The sequence below is a fragment of the Tamandua tetradactyla genome, chromosome 1, assembly GCF_023851605.1.
Source record: "Tamandua tetradactyla isolate mTamTet1 chromosome 1, mTamTet1.pri, whole genome shotgun sequence".
NCBI classification, from domain to species: domain Eukaryota; kingdom Metazoa; phylum Chordata; class Mammalia; order Pilosa; family Myrmecophagidae; genus Tamandua; species Tamandua tetradactyla.
This window is the reverse complement of record NC_135327.1, coordinates 114,804,507-114,821,546: the sequence shown is the minus strand read 5'-3', so window position 1 is coordinate 114,821,546 and position 17,040 is coordinate 114,804,507. Positions and strand designations below refer to the sequence as shown.

General features: G+C 35.4%; 1 long non-coding RNA gene across 1 annotated transcript in view; it reads right to left on the bottom strand.

Moving 5' to 3' along the window:
* Nucleotides 1-3,758: 3,758 nt before the first annotated feature.
* LOC143686083 (uncharacterized) overlaps nucleotides 3,759-17,040 on the bottom strand; it is a 70,394-nt gene continuing 57,112 nt past the window's right edge. Inside the window, exon 3 of the long non-coding RNA XR_013176887.1 lies at nucleotides 3,759-4,056. This is a non-coding gene — a long non-coding RNA (uncharacterized LOC143686083). The remainder of the gene's footprint in view (nucleotides 4,057-17,040) is intronic.

The following is a 17,040-nucleotide window of genomic DNA, read 5'->3' as shown; positions in this document are numbered from 1 at the left end:
TGTGTGCCTCAGTTTCCAGCTTCAGCATAACTAATAGAAAAGTTGTGGGGAAGGAGAAATACAGAGGAGATAAGACCAGGGTAATGGAAATTCAGTTTAAAATGCAGACAAATCTGCCGTTTCTGCTTGATAGCCTGTAACATTGCCATGTAGTGCACTTTGCATGGAAGAACAGTTACTAGTAATAGAATTCTCTCACAGTGGAGGTTAATTACTTTTCAGCTACAGCAAAATAAATTTCCTGTCAAGCCCACAGACAGGAATATGCCAGTGTCCCCATTTTTACCTGCAGTTTTAATGCAGTGTTAATATCTGACACTTACTTGCATTTAGTGGGCTGTTCCTCAGAACAGAAAGGACTCCCAAAGGAATAGTGGGGATTGTCAGTTACGTCGTATCAAAGTGTGTGTTTAAAAGTGGTTCATCTCTCTCGAAGCGCACCGGAAAGAAGATTAACTGACCTGCCTCTCACTTCGGAGACCAGAAGCAACCCTCTTGGTGATATGAAAAAGTGCACCTTAAAACACGACAAGGAACGAGGGAGGGCCAGCTTCCCCAGTACACAGTGGCGGAGACCCTGGCTTACTGTTTCATCTCGAATTGACTGTAGGGAGGCTTTAAGAGTCATTCATTTCCATCTGTTTTCCATTTTAATAAGGCCAAGCCTACTGCACAATGTGCAGAACTTTATGGGATAATATATCAACGCTTCCCTTAATTATCCTAGTTTGGAGCTCCTCCCTACCCCTTCCTCCCCCAAAGATATCATTTGATTATGATCAGAATTTTGTCCTGTCATTAAGACCAGCAGTGCCACAGTCACTTAATTAATCAATGCCAACTTTGGCAATCCTGAAGGATGGATGGATTAGAGAAGCCTCCACAGGTTCCCACTGCCTGCACAGGAGTGAAAGAAGGGAGGACATAATCAAGAAGCAGAGTGTTAATCATGGAAAAGTCCATAAGATATTTATGACTAAGATATGGCTAAGATATTTGTGGTTAACAATTAGAAAATAATTTATATGGTTAAGATATTTGTGATTATAAATTAGTAGAGAATTGATATGGGAGGATACTTTCACACTTGTTCTTCCTTCTACAGCACAGCTCTCCATTTTCAGAATGTCTTGCTCTTCTCTTCCAAATCCCATGCATCCTTTACTTCTAGATATTTGAATAGTCCTCCAATGAACCCTTTCCTGATTCACCTGATCCTCTATGGCCTCCCTTTCCTTTGAAATCTGATAGCATTTTGTTTTATTCTTTGCTGTGGCACTTTTATTATTCTCTCTCATGTAATAGCTTTAATGCAATTTTTAACCATTCTCCTTTCCAATTAGATTGCAAGTTCTTTGATGACTCAGTGTTTTATTTTGCTTTGAATTTACTGCAGCCCCTAGTATGATCCCTTGCAAATAATGAATCATTAGTGAATATTTGTGAATGGATTTTTTCTTAGTGTTTAATCCTCTTTGGTACTGAGAAAATTGAGAAGGAGATCCTCTTAACTTTTCTATCTTCAGCATGATAATGAATTCATTAACAATTCAAATTTCCTGTGGAAAATGATACTCAAGTGTGGATTTCAATGTGTAAAAATACTATAAGGTGTTAAGTCAGACATTCTAGCATGTATTGTTGGGGGGGTGGGAGCACCAGTAACCAGTACCCCTTTTTTTCCCCCCGAGGATGAAAACAACCTAAAATATGATACTTGATAGAGACTGACAGACATAAAAGTATGACTTTTATTAGCACAAATTTGAATAGAAGATATGGCTGAGATTCCACAGTCACTCCTGAAAATACTTAGTGTTCTTCACAGGAGCAAAAGGATCCACCTAAACGAGTGAGCAATGGGACGGCAGATAAGACTGCACCTGCTCTGAAGGCCAGCAATCAAAGAGGCTGAGACAGGCACATTCAGGTTCTCCTCTAAATTCACCCATCAGAAATTACTCTTTTGGGCGAGGTACCAAAAGGGACTTGTGAAAGGCAAAGGGGAAGCTGCCAATGCACTGAGAATGCTTTCCTCTAATGAGGAGTGGGGCAAAATTGTCTAGGGAAGCAGGAAAAGTGAAGAATTAGCATTTCCGCTCAACATGTGTTCATTCTTATAAGCTGCCTTCTATGATGGATGGACAACAATATTTGCTACTAATGTGAAGTATAAGTTAGTAATGAAATAGCTTCTAAAGAAAAACATTAATATTAAGTGGAAAACATTTGTGAAAGGAAGAGCCCTACAGAAAAATAGGGAAGGATCAGTTTCTGTCTATAAAAAACTGTATGCATTGGACAATGCCCATTTGAAGAGGTGAGAAATCTCCAACAAGCCACAGGAAAATGGAGCAAATACTTGAACTGTTTTTACTTTGGAGTTTTCTAATAATTGTCTAATCATTTGTTTAAAGTTCCAAAGATATTGCTTAGCTGAGAGAATTTTGAGGAAAAGTCCTTCTTCCCAACTCTATTTCGAACAGGCATGGAGCAGGGAAAAGGGAAAATAAACAACTTTTTGTTTGAAGCAAACTTGTCTGTTATGCAGCAAGTCAAAATTCACAAACTTATTCTGCAAAGGGGAAAGATAACAAATATTTTAGCCTTTGTGAGTTCTGTTATAACTTCTTAACTGCTTCTGTAGCTGAACACAGCCATAGGCAATTTGTAAATGAATGTGTTCCAATAAAACTTTATTTATGGACACTGATATTTGAACTTCATATAATTTTCACATCATGTAATAGCCTTCTTTTAATTTTTTAAATCTATTCTTAGCTCCTGGGTCATACAAATATAGGCAGGGTGATAGATTTGGCCTGTGGACCGAGTTTGCAGATCCCTGAAATAAATGATGAGAAGAACTAAAGTTCACTGAAATTCAAGCTTAATAATCTTAGATTTCTGACTAAATCTAGAAAAAAGTATTGACAATCAGCATTTGGTCTGCTGTCGAGTCTTCTATAGCTTAACTTCTGAACTTATGTTCCTTCCCCACTACCACCAAAGATTTGCCAGCGCTAATGTCTAAAAAGTTTATGTATTGTGATTATTGGCAAACTAATTGTACTTTTGTACAGGACTTATGCTAATGGATTTAGCATCAGAAACAGAAAAGGTCAGAGAAAGAACTATGCTCAATTGCAGGGCTTTAAGAATCAGTCTAATTTAGGGGCACAGGCCAGGGACCTAGAAGCTCTATGAGGGTTACCCAATTACAACCGGAAAATGTTAAGCAAAGGCAAACTGGTGACATTTACCTTCCTGCTTATTTCATGAAAGGGCAACGAAGTACACTTTCACTAGACAGCTTCACTATTTTTGTGAAAAATAAAACTTGGAAGTTTCAGGTAGAAGAGGAACACTCAATCAAGGTAAAGTTATCTTCCAGGTCACGTGGTTACTACCTGAACCGTCTCAGGGACCCACTCTTCATTCACAAGCACAACACATCCATTTCTGACTCTGCACAGAGCAAAGCTAGGGAATGTGCCCGAATCTCACTTCTCTTCCCTCCTCTTTTTTCCCCATTTTTGTATTTTTTGTCATCTTATGAATTATTATCATTATTTAGTAGATGCAGAAATTTTGCAATAAGGAGTTAAATGGTGTATCTTCCTCTCCCCCTTCTACTCTCTTTCCTGTGGAATAAGAACTGCCAACAGGTTGTTGTTTACATTTATACACAATTTAATATAAATATATAAAAATGTGGGAGCAGACATATTTAGATTATTTTAAGTTTTTTGCAGTAATGGCATTGTGCCATTTGTTCCTGGAAATTACTGTTGTCATTTATGAATATATCACAGATGGCTTTCTAATCCAGAGCAAATTAATTTTTTCTTCATTTTTTGTTCTCTATATGGATTTTAATGGCATAGGTAAAGTTTCTCTAATGAGTGAGCTCTAAGGTTTCTCTCTTTCACTTTTTCCTTTTTTTTAAGATGTATAATGTGGAAGATGGATGTGATGATTTTACACGTCTGTGGTTCTTTGACTGTCTGCTGCAGTTTTCCATGTTCTTTGCCAAATGTAAAGAGAGGTTCAGAACTGTAAATCAAAAAGAAAAAAGATGAAAATAAGGAAGGAAATGCCTATAAGATATGCTACCAGGGATAATAATGAAAACATTGACTATAAAATGTTTTATAGTAAATTTTCTATTGTTCACGTCCTGATATTAGAGAATCTAATTAACAACAAACAATAAATTAAAATAATTAACAACAAATAAATTTAAATATTTAGGTTAGACAAGAATATCAATTACATGGTATTCAAACACATAATGTGATTTTTAAGGGAGATTGCTGTCAAAAATTTACAAGAAAGTTCACTCTGTCCCTAATTGTTATGTTCAGAGGATGGGAAAACAATGAAAGCAAAATGTCAACATACTTAAATAAACTCTCACCCCAATTCCTCACCAGTGTATGTGGGCTAATGTTTACAATGCACAGATGAGACTCTAAATTTCCCAAATTCTGTGTCTCTGTGCAGAAGCCCCTGTAGGATAAACCCAATGCAATTGCTGGAGAAGAATGTTGTGGCTTATGCATTGCTACTCTGTTCATAATTAATCTGGGGTTGGTAATTTACAGAGAATCTGCTGTTCACCTCATTCATCACAGAGAGACACTAAAGAGAGGAAAGCTGTACATGCAAAAATTAAAAATCTATTTGTTGCCCTTGGCATGCTTTCATTTCCTGTTCAACTCAGTTTGTTTCGTTTAACTCTTATTGGTTTATTCTGGATTTCATAAAAGAAAAATGAGTCTGTTTTGTTGCTCTCCTCTAGAAAGTGCCTCCCAGGCATTTCAAGGTTTCCTTTGTCATTTTGCATCTTTATTAAGGATAATAAAATGTAGGTTTGTTGTGGCTGAATAAAAACACAATTCTTCTACCATATTTCCTATTCAGCATTTTTATTTAAAGCATTTATTGATATTTTAGAAATTCTTTGTAGTATACATAACAACAAAATTTTCTCTCTCTCTTTCTAAGAACTTGTTACAGAGAAGTAATACGGTGTAATGCTTGAAAACTCAGACTGAAGCCAGATTACTTACATTTAAATCACAGCTCAACTTCTTTTGCCTGAGTGACCCTTAAACAAGTTATGTAGTCTCCTCAGGACTTATTTTACATATTTATAAGGGAGGCTAATAATAGTACCCTTACTTCCTACAGGAATCAGGATGATTTTCTCTTTTCATTCCCCCGCCCCCATGAAAATAGTTTTTGCCCTCACCTACATTTTTTTTATTTTATTTTATTTTATTTTTTATTAATTAACGGAAAAAAGAAAAAAAAAGAAATTAACCCAACATTTAGAAATCATACCATTCTACATATGCAATCAGTAATTCTTAACATCATCACATAGATGCATGATCATCGTTTCTTAGTACATTTGCATCGGTTTAGAAGAACTAGCAACACAACAGAAAAAGATATAGAATGTTAATATAGAGAAAAAAAAATAAAAATTAAGTGGACACCTAAAATGATGCATTCATCCAACAGAAATGAGGACTTTAAAGTTAGACAAAGGGCCAAGCTAAGCCTGTACATTCAAAATAAGGGAGGTCTTGATGTATAGGTTTAATGAAATTCTTATCAAAAGTCCAGCAAGGTTTTTGTAGACAAAGACAAGCTTATTCTAAAATGTCTATGTAACAACACAGGTCTGAGAATAAGTAAAATAATCTTGTAAAAGAAGAAAGTGGGAGGAATTAGTTTGCCCATATTAAAGCTTACTATAGTTTCAATAATCAAGACAGAATTGTATTGGTGGAGAGAAAAACATACAAAGTATTGGAACAGAATAGAGAATCCAGAAATAGATCCACATACATATGCCCAAATGATTTTTAACAAAGGTGCAAAAGGAATTTAATGAAGAACGATAGCCTTTCCATGAAAGGGTACTGGAGCAATTGGACAGATATTCAGTGTCTAGGGCTATGCAATGAAGTTTTATATTTGACACCATTAGCACAATCCAGAAAGAAACACTTATAAATTGAACCTCATCAAAATTAAATATGTTTGCTCTGTGAAAGCTCGTGTGAAGAGGATGAAAAGACATGCTACAGAGTGAAAGTAAATATTTGAAAACCACATACTGATAGAGGACTAATATATAGGATATATAAATACCTCTCAAAACTCAACAATAAAAATGTAAAAAACAAACAAACAAACCGGACCACCCAATTAGAAAATGGGCAAAGGACATAAACAGACATTTCCCAGAAGAGTATATACTCGGCAAATATGCGCCTGAAAATGCGTTCATCATCATTAGCCATTAGGGGAATGCAAATTAAAACTATAAAAAGATAAAAATGCATATCTATAAGAATGGTTAAAACTAAAAAGTGACTACACCAAATGCTAGAGAAAATACAGAGAAACTGGATCACTCATACATCACCAATGAGAATACAAAATAGTACCTTTCTACAAAGCAGCTTTGCAAGTTGTTTTAAAACTGAGCATGTTTTTGGTATATGACTGAGCAATTGAACTCTTAGGAATTCACAGAAAAATAAAATTTCATTTCCATAACAACCTGTACACAAATGTTTATGGTAGCTGTATTTAGAAGGGTGGCAAACTGGAGACAACCCAATGTTCTTCAGTGGTAGATTGTTAAATAAAATGTGGTTTACCCATAAGCAACTGGATGAATCACTAACACAACATCTTGACAGGAGCTCCAGAGAATTATGCTGAGTGAAAAAAGCCAATGCCAAAATGCTACATACTGTATTGTTTCATTTCTATAACATTCATAAATGATAAAATTGCACAGATGAAGAAGAATTAATGGGTGTCTGGGGTTAAAAGTGTGGTGGGTAGAGGGAAGATATGGTTTTAAAAGGCCAACAAAAGAAATATTAGAGTGATGGGATTGTTCTTTATAATGATTGTGGTGGCAGTTATATAAATGAGTACATGCACAACTGGTGAAATTTGATAAGATCAATGGATTTTATCAATGTCCATATCTTGTACTATAATTATACAAGACATCCTTTGAGGGGAATGGGGTGAAGGGTATACCAGATCTCATTGTATTATTTATTTAATTTTATGTGATTCTACAATTATCTCAAAATGAAAATTTAATTTAAAAGATTAAAACAGACCAAAATAAAAAATAAAACAATACAGTTAGTACTAATCCATCTTTTTAACTTTGTGATTTTACTGTCACCAGAGTATCCAAGCATTAAGATTCTATCAAGTATTGATTATCTAAAATGTATATAGTTCATACATTATTTGTTCTCCTAATAATGTTAAAGATTTCCAGTTCTTGAAAACCTCAATTTTCAGTCGGACTTAAAAGAACAATTAAGACCATGGAGAGTGTAGGCTCACATCCCCTAGGTAAAAGAAAGGTTGAAGTTTTGACATGGATATAAAGTGAGCCCACAGGGCTGATGTCAACATACTCTGATTCTTGGATTCACTCTAACAGCATTTTATGCCACTCAACTCAAACCATCCCCCTCTGTGAAAATCTGTTAGTTAAATGGCAGATCCTTGGTATTAAGGTTATTAACTTCATAGAGGAAACCAATGCTGTCTAATAATGTTTAACAAGACACTTCTAGCTGAGGACAAGCCTAAGCAGTAGAGGAAGCTTATTCTATACGATTCTGGCTGTAGGATAGCTTTGCTCTCAATAAATATATAAATAATACATTTAACACACTAAATAATTTGTAGCATAATTCCTGCTGGGGAGAAAAATCTTCGTTTTTGTAAAGGATTTTATTTCTTTTTTAATTTACTAATATGCTATTTCAGAAATAGCTATTATTATAATCTTAAAAAACATACGGGGAGTTTTTGGCTTTGAGTAGCACTCTGCATGTATTGTGTCTGTCCACTTTGAAGCTGCCATCTTCTACCTGGTTTCAAAGACAGCCTCTGTGATGATAAGCACACCAGAAGCATCAAGAAGAACAACAGCTAAGTAGTATTAATTACAGATAAATCTAAAGACATAAAATGTTTGTTTTCAAACTTAAATTAGTCTCATTATCTAACACAGTTAATCACAGATCACAGTAGCTGATTAGCATGTTTAAGAGGATATCAGTAGTATTTTTATAGGATGACTAATTCACATGCTCTGTAAGGACAAAGAAAGAAACTTCCTCCTTTAAAAATTATATGTGAATATATATTTATTCTTGTCATGAGATGACATGTAACTGCCAAGATGACATTACTTTCAATCAAAATAATTGCTGGACATGAACATAATCTGTGGTGAAACAATCTACTTTATCATATTATCTCTTAGCTGCAACACAACTAACATGTGTCATCATGTTAATTCTATTACCACCAAAATTTAATTATGATGAAATATACATTTTGCTTCCATAAACAAATAAAAATATATGTAAATTCTTCATTTTATCCACTAGGCAACTGAAAATACAATGTACATGACAGCTAATTTTGAATAAATGTAGCTTAGACAGTATTTTTCAAAATCATAGTGTTTCTTTTGTCATCCTCTGCATGCTCCAATTCTTCCTATCTAATATGCAATTATTAACAAAAACTCTATCCTCTAATCTTGGCTGCCTTAAAAACATTAGCAGGGGCCATTTATCATTATATTTCATATTAGAGCTTAGAAGAAACATCACACAGCAGTGCATTTGGGAAGTTGGAGCTGTGAATAAAACCTCTTATTTCCTCACTGATTGTAGTTATTATTAAAGATAATTACTATTACAAGATTTGCTTGTACCTTAATTGACAATTTTCACAAATCCAGTGTCTTAAAATTCCATTCTTATCCACTAGCATTTTTCAAAGTTGGCCACTTCTTCCCCATTATTTGGACATGTTAGATTTATACAGGGTAGTGTTTTGAGTTTCCCTCCTTAGTTGCCCAGCAAAATCAGTTTCATGAGGAAAATGCATGGAAGAGGCATTGGGCAGTGCAGCAGTATGTAAAAAAATAAGATTTCATTTGCTTAGTTTGAAAACACAGTAAAAAAAAAAAAATCAGTATTTTAAGTTCTAGTCAATCAAGATGGGAGTATAAGATGCTCAAGGATGCCATTCTCTCACAGAATCTTTGAACTACCAAAAACTGGAAGAGCCATCTTCCTCAAAATGCCAGAAACCAGTCAAAGGGTGGCAGTAACTAGGCAAGTGCTGAATCAAGAAAATACAACTTTAAAAATGATAGGAGAGGTTTATGACACCAATACTGACCCATCCTCAGTGCAATGAGGACTCAGGCTGCATTCCCATTGCAGGTACCTAGAAGTATTTCAGATGCTATAAGTAACCCCAATGCAAATAATGGGGTGCCTTTGCATTGGTGCCATTCTATTGAGTGGCAGCCTGACAAACTAAACCAGGAAACTTGTTTCAGGTTTACTCTCTCAGAGCTCTCTCAGAACTTATGCTGCAGGCAGAATCAGCTTGCAGACAGGTAAAGCAGTAAAAGAAACCATTAAGTCCAAGTAGTCTGGGGTAAAAGATTACCAGCCATCATTCATACAATATAGAACAAAGGAAGAGAGAGAAAATCTATTTCTTAGAGAGTAGAATAATTTGGTAGTAAATTACTATAAATGAGGCAATTCCTAAGGCCATAAGGAAACACGAGGCTTAGGAAAAGAGACAGGTTCAGAAAAGATGGAAAGGACCCTGCACTTCACTATTTCTCCAGGCTGATTTTCTTGATAGGGAGGCTAAACTCTGAAGGAAACCACCAATTAGTGCAGAGCAAATTTTCAAAGACTGTGAAAGGTGTTTTCCCTTCTTTGTTTTTATTACCTCCTGGTGTTCAAGGAAATCTCTGTCACATCAGTCACTGGAAATAAATAGAAGTAATAGACAGCTCAGGGACTAAATCCCAGAGTTAACTAATTAAAACATTAAAATATATAGTGGGACACCAAAGATTATGAGAAAAAAAAGAAAAAGAAACAGGAAATGATGGCCTAGGCAAAGGAACAAGATAACAATTCAGAAACCTTTAATGAAGAATATCAGACTATGGATATACTAGACAAAGACGTTAAATAAGTGATCTTCAATATTCTTAAGGATAAAAGGAAAAAACAGAAAGAACTCAAGGATATCAGGAAAACAAATAATGAACAACATGAGAGTTTCAATAAGGAGATAGAAATTTTAAAATGAACTAAACAGAAATACTGGAATTGATGACAACAACACCAGAAATGAAATATTATTACCTAGAGGGGTTCAACAGCAGATTGGAATTGGGGGAAGAATCAGTGAATTCAGAAACAAGAAAACTGAAATGACCCAGGCTGAGGAGCAGAAACTAAAAAGAATTTAACAAAGGAAACAGAGCTTGAGACCTGTGGAACACCATCAAGTATTCCAATACATGCATTATATAAGTCTCAAAAGAAGAAGAGAGAAAGTGACAAAAGGAATAGCTGCAGAAATAATGGCAGAAAATATTCTACAGTTAGCAAAAGACATGAGCATGCATATTCAAGAAATACAAAGAACTCCAAAAGGATAAACTCAAAAACAGCCACTCCTTGTAGTGTAGCAAGCAGGCCCCTTGCCGTAGATGGGCCCATCACCCCTCCTCGCACATTTAAACTACCTCCTCTTTAAAAATCCCCCAAATTCCTCTGAGCAGTCAGAACCAAATGTAAATAGGATGCTTGCCCCGAGAATGGGTAAAACTGCACATAGGCAAGATAAGACAAATTCCTGTAAGGAACCCCTCCCCTAACCGCTCATCTACTTCTCTAAACCCAGCTTGGTGCCCTTCCCAATTCAAACCAGCCAATTGTTTACCTTGTCTTTAACATGTCATCTTGTCTATAGAAACTGATGTTAACCTTCTGCTCTGGGCTCAGGCTTCCAGAGGCTACTTGGGTGAGCCCTATGGCCACACACAGTAAAACCTACTTCCTGAGACTTCAGAGCCTCGGGCCCGGTTTGTTCTGTTCCATGCAACGCTCCTGGAGGCTTGTGCACAATTCCTGGCTTAGTGCAACATTTCTGGGGGCTGTCTGGGATCAAGAGGCTGGTGACATTTTCACCCCCCTCACCCACAGCGGTGTCGGCACCCTTACTGGAGAACTGACGAGATCCCGTGCCGGTAATGGAACTTTTCCCTGTCTCTCGGATTCCTGACCTCCCCAGGCAGGGTACAATAATAAATATATCCACACCTAATGGAAGAACCAAAAAATATACGAAATGAAAATACTGACAGAGTTGAAAGGAGAAATAGGTGTTTCTACGTTAATAGGAGGAGACTTAAATACACTACACTCAATGATCAACAGAACTTCTAGATATAAGATTAATACGGAGATAGAAGACTTGAAAGAAAATACAAACCAAATAGATCTAATAGGCATCTAGAGAGAACTTTACCCAACAGAGTACAATTCACATTCTTCCCTAGTGCACATGGGTCATTCTTCAGTATAGACCATTTGTTGTGTCACAAAAAGTCTCAAAAAATTCAAAAATATTGAAATCATGCATTGTATCTTCTTCGATCACAATGGAATAAAGCTAGAAACTAATAACAGAGGGAGAACAAGAAAATTCACAAATATGTGGAAATTAAACAACATGCTCTAAAACCATCAACAGGTCAAAGAAGGAAATCATGAGAGAAATAAAGAAATATCTTGAAGTGAATAAAAACCAAAAACAAAGCCTATTTGGCAAAGGGATGGCTGAAATAAATTGATAGCTCTAAATGTTGACATTTAAAAAGAAGAAAAATCTTAATCAGTACCTCACAACTGGATAATGTAAAAAAAATAAAAACAAACTAAACCCAAAGTGAGCAGAAAGAAGGAAGTAACGAAGATTAGGGTGGGGATAAATGAAATGGAGAATAAAAAACAAGGCAAAAACAACAAAAAAAATGGAGAGAATCAAGAAACCAAGAGTTCTTTAGAAAGATCAATAATGAACTTTTAGCTAGACTGACAAAGAAAAAAGGAGAGAGTATAAAACTAAGTGAATGAGAACCAAAACAGTGTACATTGTTACTGACCCCAAATAAATAAAAGCGAATTCAGAGGATACTATGAACAACTTTATGTCAACAAATTAGATAATCTAGATGAAATACTCAAATTCCTACAAACACGCAAAGTACCTACTCTGACTCTCTCCAAAAAGTAGAAGATCTCAACAGGGCAATTACAAGTAAAGAGATTAAATCAGTTATCAAGAACCTCCAAAGAACACAAGCCCAGAATGAGATAACTTCACAGGTGAATTTTACAAAGCATTTCAAAAAGAATTACACCAGTCCTGCTCAAATTCTTCCAGAAATTTGAAGAGGATGAACCACTTCCTTACTCATTCTATGATGTCAATATTACCCTAATACCAAAGCCAGTAAAGGAGTGCACAAGAAAAAAATAAAAATTAGAGAACAATATATCTCATAAATGGAGATGCAAATGTCGTCAAAAAAATACTAGCATGCAGAGTCCAACAGCACATTAAAAGTTCCTCACCATGATCATGTGGAAACTATGCTATGTACACAAGGGTGGTTCAACATAAGAAAAATGATGTAATATACAATATACCACATTAATAGAACAAAGGAGAAAAACCACATGATCATCTGAAGGGATGCAGAAAAGACATTTGACAAAACCTAGCATCCCCTTTTGACAAAAACAATTAGAAGACTAGAAATGGCAGGAAAATTTCTCAAAATGATAAAGGACATAAATGAAAAACTTACAGCTAACTTCACACAATTGTGAAAGAATGGAAGCTTTCCCTCTAAGATGAGGAAGAAGAGAATTTCCACAGTCATACTGTTAATCATCATTGTACAGGAAATTCTAGTCAAAACGTTATGTAAGAAAAAGAAATAAAAGGCATCCAGATTGGAAAAAGAAGTAAAACTTTACTTACAGATAACATTATATATTTAAGAAATCCTGAAAAATCCATAAAAAAGTCTACTAGAGTGAGAAACTTAGCCAAGTGGAGGGTTAGTATATCCATGAACAAAATTTATACAACAGAGATAAACAATCTGAAAAGGCGATTGAGGGGAAAATCCATTTACAATATTAACTAAAAGAATCAAATTTCTAGGAATAAATTTAACCAAGGATGTAAAGATCCGTCAAAACATTGCTAAAAGAAATCACAGAAGACCTAAATAACATCTTGCTTTCAATTGTTTTATCTTTCCAGAGCTTCATCATTCCATAAAAGCATAAATAATATGAATATAAACCCTTATTTTCTCCTTTTGCAATACTAATGTCAGCATATTATATGACATTCATCAGTCCTTTACTTTTGTTCTCCTTATCAATGGATGCTACTGTGGATTGCCATTTTCTTTTTGCTATTCCACACCATGCTTCCTTGACTAACCCTGTCTATATTTACTTGCTAGTGTATGTCAAGGTTATATTATATATATTTAGTCAATATTATAAAATTGTCATGTAGGGCAAGTTTTCTAAACAGCAACACAATTGGCATTTTGAGCTGGGTAATTATTTGCTGGGGGAGACTGCGCTGTGCATTGCAGGATCTTGAGCAGCATCCCTGGTTTCTACTCACTGGACGCCAGCAGCCCCCCCAACCACAGTGTGAAAATCAAAAGTATCTCCAGATATTGACAAATGTTCCCTAGGAAGGTAAAATCACTCCATTTCAGAATCGTCTCTCTAAAAGGTTGTATTAGTTAACAAAAACCTCAGTTTGGGTGAGACTATCTATTTTACTTGCAAATGTGTGTATCAAGCTTCTGAATTTTACCAATTTGATGGGGACAGGAATGGAATCACAGCATTGCTTTAATTTACATTTCTATTTTTATGAGAGGATGAGCATCTTGTCGTTTTTATTTTTGTCTTTTCTGTGGATTGTTGGTTTATATTCTTTGTACCTTCAATTTGATTTATCTAATTGCACTTTCCACTTAAGTGTTTATTCTTTCTTATAATTTTTAGGTACTTTTTATATATTAGAGAGATTAGTTTCCCTGATATGAATTGTGAAATTTTTGGAGCTTTTCATTTTTTCCTACTTTTCTTGGAGTACTTTGATAATTAAGGTCATTTTTAAATTGTTATTTTATGTAACTGAATTTATCAAACCTTTACTTTTATGACTTTAGGGGTTTGATTCACAATTAAAAAGACTTCCCCATTTCATAATTTTCAAGGAGTTGATTCATATTTTTGTCTGCTTTGTTTCATATTTATACCTCCTATTCCTCCTGGAATTTGATATTCAGTGTATCCATCTTGTTTCTGCAAAATTAAATTAAAACTTTTTATATAGATTCTCTCCTTTTAGTTAGCTAAAACACTCATTCATCAAAAGACCATTTATTTAGCAGCGTTTCATAGGTATAGTATAAAACAACTTTCTAGCCTTTTACATGAATTTTGAGTCTATTGTTTACTCTGTAGCCAAGTCAGTTTGGTAGAATAAGTATTCTAATTTTAAATACAAAGTTTTGTATTTTTTGATTTTTTAATAGTACAATTGTGTTTTTCCAGAATTGTTTTGCAATAGGTCAGTTTCTAAAAGAAACTTCATCATTATAAGATTGGACACATATGGGATCATATATGGGAACTCTCTCCTGGAGCTTCTTGGCTTTTAATATAAGAATAAAGTGTATCATGTGAAGGTGGGCCTGTGCCTTTAACAATTTTTTTTTTATAATCGAAATCAGTGCATATAGACAAAACTTCCTCCTGAACCAGGTCTATTTTTAGGTAAAACCACAGAATCTAATCAGGTTTCCTGTTATAATATAAAGTGGAAATATAAAGATGCCTGATTATTTTGTGTTAGGACCAACCGTTTCATTTTATCATCTGTCTTTTTCTATCACCTCCAGTGTGATATCCTGGAATGGAGCTCCTGACACATAATAGAAAGCTTCAGAGGAAACATTAATATGTTCCTTAGTTCAAGTAGTCCATGTTATCGCAGAAACAAATGAAAAGTCTCCTGACCTTTTCATTTACTTCTACCACAACATGTTCCTGGAGGAAAGATTTTTGCCAGCTGTTTTAGTTTTAAATTACAGTGCCATGATTGGTTTTATTTCTGGGTCACCCGCAGCAACCATTACTTGCAAGTCCCAGATGAGCAAAGGCTGCATGTGAAATTCTAAAGAATTTCATTTCAAATGCTCTAATTTGTTAACAAGAAAGTTTTGATAGTTTGAATGTGGTGGGATAGGAGAACTTAACATTTTTTCACTAGTTTCCTGTGACTTTTCTTCTTCTTAAAATCCATGCTTAAAAAAAGCTATAAATTATTAATACATAATTCTACCCCAAACAGAAACACCTTAGGATATGTAAACTTGAGGTCTGAAGTGTGTCCCATTGTCCCCCTGACCATTTCTGTATCCACCTTCAGGCTTCCTGGAGGAAGCTAGAAAGGTTCAAGAAGAAAGTGAAGCAAAGATCAAGATTTTATATCAGCCACCACTTTGTACTCTTTAGAACTTCGTTCTTTGAAATGACAGGTTTTACTTTCTGCTGGTATTGCAATTCTTCTTATTTGTTATTTGCTTAATTATTATTTTTCTCTCCCAATTTCTTCCTTCCCAGTAATTCTCAGGAGCTCCGCCACCCTCATACTTGGCAGTGTTGTGGAGGAGGCACTCACATCAATGGATAAATTTCTTATCTCAAAAGATCCCTTATTTTCATAGCATTCAGCAATACTATAAAATGCATATTAATCATCATTTATGCCAGGGGGAATTTTGTAAAAGGCTAGACAATAACTACATTAGGCTTTGTGAGTCATTTGGTCTCTGTTGCAGCTGTTCAGCTCTGCAACTTTAGTGTGAAAACAGCCATAGACAAGAAAGAAGCAAATGAGCATGGCTTGTGCTGATAAAACTTTACGCACACTTGTTTTGGTTTGCTAAAGTTGACTGGATACAGTATACCAGAAACAGGTTCTCTTTTATAACACAGATTTATTAGTTTACAAATTTAGAGTTCCAAGGCCATGAAAGTTCCAAATTAAAATATCAAGAGATGGATACCTTCTCTGAGGAAACGCTGCTGGCATTCAGGGTTCCTCTGTCACATGGGAAGCCACATGGTGACACGAGCTGATCCTTCACTATGAGTTTCATTGCATTCACTCCTGGGTTCAGCAGCTTTCTCTCAGCTTGCTTTTCCTGAAATATTTTTCTCTCTAAACCTTCTCTCTGTGTGTTTCTGTTTTTTATCCTTTCATAAAGGACCCGAGTAGAGGCATTCAGACCCCCCCTTGAATGGGCTGGGTCACATCTCAATTGAAATACTCTAATCAAAAGTCCCCACCCACAATAGGTCTGTGCCCACAAGAATGGACTAAAAGAACATGGTCTTTTCTGGGGAACATAACTGACTCAAACCAACACAACATTGATATTTGAATTTCATATAATTTACAACAGTAACTAAATAGTCTTCCTTTGTTTTGCTTTATTTTGTTTTGTTTTTCCCACCAGGAAACAATGTAAAAACTCTTAGCTTGAGGGCATACACAAGCAGGAAGTTTCAGCCTGCTGGCCATAGTGCAAACCGTCCCTCAATACAGTGTCTCAAACTTGAGAATGCATCCAAATTGTCTTGAGGGCTGGTTAGAAGAGATTGCCTGGCACTAACCCCCAAATTTCTAACTCACTATGCATGGGGTGGGGCCTACGAACTTGAAGCTCTAAGAAGTTTCCAGATGACGCCAACGTTACTTGTCTGAAGATCATACTTTGAGAAACACTAATTCAAATTAAGGATTTGCAGATTTTTGCAAAGACCTAGAGTAATTTAAGCTTTGCAGGCTGTGTGGTTTCTGTTGCAACTACTCAGCTCTGTTGCTATAGCATGAAAGCAACCACAGATAACACGTAAACAAATGGATGTGGCTGCGTTTTTAAAAACTTACTTACAAAAAGAAGGAGGAGCATGGATTTGGTCTGTGGGATGTGGTTAGCTGACTCCTGAGCTAGATGTTTCC